We start from the raw sequence: 7,932 nt of genomic DNA, 5'->3' as shown, positions 1-7,932 counted from the left end.
CTTCTCTTCTCTTTTCTTCTCTTCTGCTTGGTTAAAACAATGCTTCTTATGCCGCGTACACACGATCGGAAATTCGGCCAGCAAAAGACCGATGAGAGCTTTTGGTCGGAAAATGTGATCGCGTGTATGCTCCATCGTACTTTTGCTGGCGGAATTCCCACCAGCAAAAGATTGAGAGTAGGTTCTCAATTTTTCGGTCGGAAAAAGTTCCTATCTGAAAACGCGATCGCCCTTACAAATTCCAAAGTGCAAAATTCCTACGCACACTCGGAAACAATGCGACGCATGCTTGGAAACATTGAACTTCATTTTCTCGGCTCGTCGTAGTGTTGTACGTCACCGTGTTCTTGACGGTCAAAAGTTCAGAGAACTTTTGTGTGCCCATGTGTATGCAAGGCAAGCTTGAGTGGAAAATCCGCTCGTGTGTATGCGACATAATGGTCTGTTTGTGTGAAAAATATCCTGGCAGAACTGATGGAACCCCCCCTGTGCTCTGCGTATATTGCACTTTTTTATCAACCACATTGTTCCTGGGTCTCTACTGTAATCTACAGAATCAACCCCCCAATTCTCTTAAATTAGTTTTGAAAGTGCAATTCACTAACGATTGTGCGGTAAATAACTGCTACGGAAATTACTGCATGTTTTTATGCGGTAATTTATCGCATTGAGCTGTTTGCTTAGGAGCGGGCTGGAAAGCCAGCCACCATGTCCTTTAACAGATGACTCTTCAGCTGTCAGCGGGGTTCCCGCTGACAGCTGAATGTAAAGAAAACGTGTCGGCAATTAAAGGTTATGGGGGGGGGAGAAACACAAGCCAGACCATTATCTGAGCATGCAGCCCAGTTTCCTGACCTGCCGGGCTGCATGCTCAGCTAAGGGTCCGATAATGATTTTGATTGGGGTGTTTTTTTTTTGTTTGTTTTTGTGAATTTTTTTAGCGCAATAATTTATGCAAATAATACGGTCACGTGACTTATCGCATGCGGTAAACAAACGCTAATTTGACAACCCAATCCCCCAATAGATTAGAACATCGGTCTCCAAACTGTGATGTGCGGGCCAGATAAGGCCCTTTGTTTGCCTTTTTATCCCCTCCTTCTTTTTTTTTTTTTTTTTTTTTTTTTTTTTTTTTTTTTTTTTTTTTACCCCTGCTGACCACCAGGTATTTTTCTACTCCCATTAGCCACAATCTGGCCCTTCTAAAGTGTGAAGGACCGTAAACTTGCCCTTTGCTTGGAAAGTTTGGAGACCCCTGCATTAGAAAATCAAGAAAAAAACTGTCTGCTACCTGGGAATACCTGATCAGTTTCACAACCTTCCAAATTTCTCATTAAAGAACACGGAGCAACAACGGTCTCCATGTTCCACAACAATACATTCCAAGATGATGACAGCTGCAAGATAAATGTTGCTTAGTCCTCCAATGTGGCGCCTGGCAGGATCCTGAGGAACTCTGGATGATCTTGCATCTACAGGCAGGCGACTACTCTCTCGGTTCTTGGCCTGCCAACCAGCTCACAAAGATCCTACTACTGCGTCTCTGCAGCCATCTCAAGTCCACAAACCTTGGATTGCCAAAGTAAAATGAGTTGTCTCTGCTCTAATAACCAAACTGGAGAACTGTTGCAGAACTGCATCAAAGGGTGACAAAAGGTGAACAAGCCCTGAAAATGACAATCTTCCATTTTTATTCCACAACCAGATAATGGAGATAGGGATGTGATTCCCATGCCCCCTTTATTGGGGTCCACTTGCTCTGGTGATTTTGAAGAACTCTGTTTATGCCATTAAATTGCTACCTGAGGAACCTGCTGAATTTTCAAAATGAAATAGTTTCATTACTCTCTGGGCCTATGCCCATTTTATCTATCCAGACCTACAGATGTTCTCTGTAGAGGAGATCCTAAAGGAAAATTGGCACAAAGGTCTCCTAAACTTCAAAAGACCCCAACCTCCATTTTTACAAATCCATTTCCAAATTATCTTTACCAATGAGAAGCCGATGGTGCTCTTTTGGAAAAGATGAGGGAGGCCGACACAACCTACAAATGTTGTTTCCTGCTACACTGCATTGTTTAATAAATAGCTAATCCTTCACATTACATTCTTTGCCAGGTGCCAGAATGGTTAGTTCCTTGATGCGGACGACTGGTTCCAGGTTAACTACAATTCACCCCTGAATTTTTTTTCTTAAAGCCCATGGTGTGTGAAACACACTCAAAAACTTCACTGGGTGCCAAAAAAATGTGCACACACATAAAGAGTGAAACACAAAAAAGTGCAACGTGTACACAAGCCCTCTAAAATCAGAGGGCCTTGCCCTGAATCCCCTGGGGCGTTAGGCTCCTGACGGGGACAACTGTACTTGCACTTGGTCCATCTGGCCGAAACCAGACGGACCCCTTTCTCTGGAGTGACTGCCGAAACAGACCCCCCCCCCCCCCCCAAGTACGCCGTGGGGCTTCCCCAAAGGGAGACCCCATGAGTGAGGGTGAACCAAGCCAGAAGGCCATGTCTACCCCCTCCCAAGACTTTCAGGGCAGGCCTGAGGACCTGCAACCCTACTCATCACACAGTGCAAAATGTGTACAATACAAAAAGTGACACATAAAGGGAATAAATTAAAAGAAAGTGGGGGAGAAGGAAGTAAGGGAGAGTGAAAAGGTGGCCATTGTGCAATACAATGGCCAGGCCCTCTGGCCGGGAATAAAAAAATTCCTCCGGTCCCAGCCAAAAGGCCTGGCCCAGCAGGCAGGTGCAAAAAAAGCGTGTAATGGTGCAGTGACCGTGGTGTCTTAAATCAAAGTGACCCTCTCTCACAGTGATCTTCAGGCACCCCTGGACTGCCACTCCAGGGGCACATACACCATAGGCTTTCGTGACCAACCCTGGCCAACGACCCAGACCATAGCAGCCCCCACCCCAAGCAGGAAGGCCTGAAGTTCAGGAAGCTTGTGGAGAGCCCGGACCTCAAACAGGCTCAACCCTCGCTTCCATCACACCTACCTAATTACATTTGGGAAGTACTAACCGCTCCACCCCGGTGCTATAGGCGAGCAGGCGTTCCTTCCCGAAAAACTGTCCAGGGCTAGAACTAGGCCAGAAGATCAGACCCAAATGCAGCACCCATCCTCACCAGGAGCACCCTTCTGGACGGCTCCGACTCAACCATCGGCCGGCCCCCAGTATCTGTCGGGCAGCTCGGCATAGTCCCTGCTGAAACCGCCTTTCCAGGCACTATAATACCATTGGATTTGCTGGCCCTCCCCAACAAGAGTAGCACAGCGCCTCCTCTGGAAACTGATAAGAACAGATACTACACTTGATCTTAGCCAAAAGGCAGAGAAGCCTGGAAATGGGTCTGATCTTGGATGCAGATCAGACGCCAACAAAGGAAAATCTGCTGAAATGGATCAAATGCTTGTCACCCCCCCTCCCCCCTCCCCCCATCAATAAGCATAGACAGAGCCCCTCAGCTTTCACAAAGCTACATCCTGTATTTATGATCGCCACATCTGTAAACATTGAAGATCCACCAGTCAGACCAATGAGACTCTTCTGGCCAAAAATTATTTCAGTTATCCTAGGAACCAAGGCTGATTTCTCCTACTGGATTGTATCCAGATCACATATTGGATACGTATTTCTTATTCATCTCTGCACCTTTAGTACAGTCCACAAATGGTACATGTAGGCATGCATGCCTAACTCCATTCTTGGTGCCAGATGGCCTATTTTTAAGGATCAGGGTTGAATTAGTGAATTGCTGGACGGTCTTCATTTGATGCCCTGTAACTTGAACCTGAACTTGTTAAGGTCAGCTTACCCATTGCTGACCTCAGCTTGTTCCTGGTCTCTGCTAATGCTTTGTATGACCTCCACTAGTTCCTCACCATGACTTGTCTATGTTAAATCCCATTGTGACATGTTCCTGACCACAGCTTCTCTCTGCAGATTCCCAGTATGATCACTGCCAGTTTCTGACCATGGCTTGTCTTGTGACTCCTGGTGTGACCTTCATTTAGGCCCTGACCACAGCTTGTCTCTGTAGATTCCCAGTATGTTCTTTGCTAGTTTCTGACCATGGCTTGTCTTGTGACTCCTGGTGTGATCTCTGTTGTGTCCTAACCACAGCTTGCATCTCCTGAATCCTGGTATGACGTCTGCTAGTTTCCAACCATGGCTTGTCTTCTGACTCCTGGTGTGACCTCTGCTGATTCTGACCACAGCTTGTCTCTTATGATTCCTGGTGTGACCTCCTGCTAATTTCTGACTATGCCCTGCCTGCTGTCTGTTTTCCCATGTCCCAATCACTGCTGGTCTCAGACAACGCTTTTCTTTCCGAGTCCTCCAGTGTTTCTGCCAGCTGCCTTCCAGTCTGCTTATCTACAAGATAAATGTTGACTTGTGTCCCTGCACCTCCATGATCTTCTTATCGGTCTGCACATGCACCTCAGTGAAACCTTTTAATGTGAGTTCCTGTGGACTTCGCTCTTACCACCTGTGCCCTCTTTTCTCCACTTCAGGAATGTTTGGACCAGAGGTGTAAGAGAAGTTCTGTCGTCATCTCAGCCTCTAAGCCGTTACTGTTGGCTGGCACTGAATGGGATGGCCTATTTGATTGCATTCAGATTGGTGTCAGTGTGGCGTATCTTACTGCCAGCATCAGAGGTGTGTTTGTGTGTTATTTCCTAGCAGACTAGTCAGCTGACAAACTGCAGGTAGTGGCTTTTACCCTGAATCATGGATAAGGTGACTGCATGGGTGAATCTGAACAAGCGAGCCCCTCCTGGACCATACCAGACCACATGCCCTCAACATGGGGCGGTGTGGGTGCTTTGGGGGGGGGGGGGGGGGGGCTCTGCGTCCCCACCCCAAAGCACCTTGTCTCCATGTTGATGGGGACAAGGGCCTCTTCCCGACAACCTTGGGCTGCGGGGGATGGATGGTGTTTTTGTTTTCCCCATTTTTTGGCATGGAGTTCTTTTCAAGATCCATACCAGACTCAAAGGGCCTGGTAAGGATCTTGGGGAAAGAGAGAGACACACACAACCCACGTCGTGTTTCTTTAAATTTAATTTTAGCATGGGTTTCCTCTTCAAGAATCTCAGAGCACAAGTCGCACCATCATGATCTGACTTGGATGCGAGTGCGACTTCTATTCAAATCAATGACCTGGAAGTCGGATCAGAAGACTGCTTTCATAGGGAACCATTGATTTTAAATAGAAGCAGAGAAACTCTGCTAAAAGCTAACGCGGCTAAACCTGCATTAACGCCAATAGAAAAAGCTGCTAAAAGTGCATTTTTACAGCCTCTTTTACCTGGTGTTGGTAGTGGCTTTGCAGCTCGTTTTTGCTATTGCCTGTGTACGTGAGGCCTAATGAAGTCTGCTGGAAGATACCGAAGTTTTGTGTCCAGAGATTTGGAGGTGTACTTCACACAGACACCACTCCGGATAGTGATCCTATGTTGGTGAGAGAAGCCCCCCATTCCATATATCAGAGTAGTGCTGACTAAGCATGACTCCACAGAGGGCAGACAATCTCCCAGCACATTGGAGACATTCAGAGACTGGAGTTTAAAGATAAAACCAAACTAGATAAACACATTAAGGCTGGGTTCACGCTATGTGCGGCCTGGGGCACAGCAGGGGCTCTGGTGTGTCCCCGTTCACTGGTCCAACTTTTTGCCTGAATTCGGACCTGAAACTGAGCCAGAGATGAACAGGACCCTTCTTCAGTGCACTCCGCAGCCCCCCCGGGGGTGTGTGAACCAGCTCCATTGAGAGCCGGTCACAGCCACTTGTCATGCTCCAATTCTCATAAGTGTGAACCGAGCCTTAAAGTAAGCTAACCGCAGTAAGAAGCCAACTTAACGCTCTACTTCTACCAACCAAAGGCAGCCTCACCCCATGCCACAGAACTTGCTACAAACACAGCAACCAATGTGGCTGCTTGGTAGCAGAGCTCTGAAAGACCAATGGGCCTGTTCTGATCTCCCACACATAACCACATCTCATAGTGAAAGGAAATAGACATTACTGATATAGCATCTTAATGCATATGCAAAGAAAAGCAAATTGTCCCTTCCCCCACTGACAATGACCACTTGCCTAACTTCTTCTAAACTTTCCAAATTAAATCAACAGTTAAAGTGGTTGTAAACCCTGGTAAAAAAAAAAAAACCTGCAAGTCAAAGGCATAATGAGCTAGTATGCATCGCATACTAGCTCATTATGAAATACTTACTTTAGAACGAAGCTGTTGCAGCGGTCCCCACACACCTCTGTGACGGGTGACACATCTCCAGAATGTTACTTCTGGGTTTGCGGGCTCCAGCGCTGTGATTGGCCGGAGCCGCGATGACGTCACTCCCGTGCATGCGTATGAGACCCGCCGGTAATGGCACAACAGCTGAAGAAACTGCACGAACGAGCTGTTTCTTCAGTACACGTGCTGGTTGATGTCGGCACATGTGTATACAGTAAATATATCCTAAACTGTGCAAGTTTAGGAGAAATTCACAGTACTTACAGGTAAACCTTAGACTTACCTGTAGGCAAAAGTGGTTGTAAAGGGTTTACAACCACTTTAAACTATAACTAAATGCAAACTTCTTTTTTTTTTTTTTTTTTTTTTTAGTTTTGGATGGAGTGGAGATGGATTAGGACACCTAACTGTTTGTATTGCTGTTTGTGCCCCAGTTAAAGTAATAGTAAACTGCAGTTAGTGGAAAAAAATTTTTAAAAATTCCCTGCAGGGCAATGTCATAATGTGCTAGTATGTATTGCATACTAGCACGTTATGAGAAACTTGCACTATATTGTTAAAAGTATTTTACACACACATGAAACTTTCAATGCATCCCAGTCTTAGTCTGTAGGGTTCAATATTGAGTTGGTCCACCCTTTGCAGCTATAACAGCTTCAACTCTTCTGGGAAGGCTGTCCACAAGGTTTAGGAGTGTGTCTATGGGAATGTTTGACCATTCTTTCAGAAGCGCATTTGTGAGGTCAGGCGCTGATGTTGGACGAGAAGGCCTGGCTCATAGTGTCCGCTCTAATTCATCCCAAAGATGTTCTTATTGGGTTGAGGTCAGGACTCTGTGCAGGCCAGTCAAGTTCCTCCACCTGAAACTCGCTCATCCATGTCTTTATGGACCTCGCTTTGTGCACAGTCATGTTGGAACAGGAAGGGGCCATCCCCAAACTGTTCCCACAATGGTGGTAGCATGAAATTGTCCAAAATGTCTTTGTACGCTGATGCCTTAAGGCTCGGTTCACACTGGAACTGGCTGTGGATTGCACAGGAACGCTGTGTGTCCCTGTTCTCCATTTCAGGGACGAATAAGGGCCAAATCTTTGCCTGAATTCGGCCCTGAAACTGAGTCAAAGAAGCACAGCGTTTCTGTGCAGTGCGCTCCGCTTCTGCCCCGGTGATATGTGAACCAGCTCCATAGAGAGCCGGTCACGTTCTTCTGCTATGCGAATTGGATGCAGGGGAAATTCGCATCCAATTTGCATAGATGTGAACCTAGCGTAAGCGTTCCCTTCACTGGAACTAAAGGGGCCAAGCCCAACCCCTGAAAAACAATCCCACATCATAATCCCCCCTCCACCAAATGATTTGGACCAGTGCACAAAGCAAGGTCTAAAAGGACATGGATGAGGGCGTTTGGTGTGGAGGAACTTGACTGGCCTGCACAGAGTCCTGACCTCAACCCGATTAGGACACCTTTGGGATAATTAAAGCGGAGACTGTGAGCCAGGCCTTCTCATCCAACATCAGTGCCTGACCTCACAAATGCGCTTCTGGAAGAATGGTCAAACATTCCCCTAGACCCACACCTAAACTTTGTGGACAGCCTTCCCAGAAGAGTTAAAGCTGTTATTGAGTTGGCCCACCTTTTGCAGCTATATTGAACGCAA

General features: G+C 46.7%; 1 pseudogene; it reads right to left on the bottom strand.

Annotated features, from left to right (window-relative positions):
- Positions 1-3,250: 3,250 nt before the first annotated feature.
- Positions 3,251-3,355, bottom strand: LOC141113045 (U2 spliceosomal RNA; annotated as a pseudogene).
- Between the last annotated feature and the right edge of the window lie 4,577 nt (positions 3,356-7,932).

The sequence above is a fragment of the Aquarana catesbeiana genome, linkage group LG11, assembly GCF_042186555.1.
Source record: "Aquarana catesbeiana isolate 2022-GZ linkage group LG11, ASM4218655v1, whole genome shotgun sequence".
Classification (NCBI taxonomy): domain Eukaryota; kingdom Metazoa; phylum Chordata; class Amphibia; order Anura; family Ranidae; genus Aquarana; species Aquarana catesbeiana.
The sequence above is the reverse complement of the archived record's forward strand: the minus strand, read 5'-3'. Positions and strand labels throughout refer to the sequence as shown.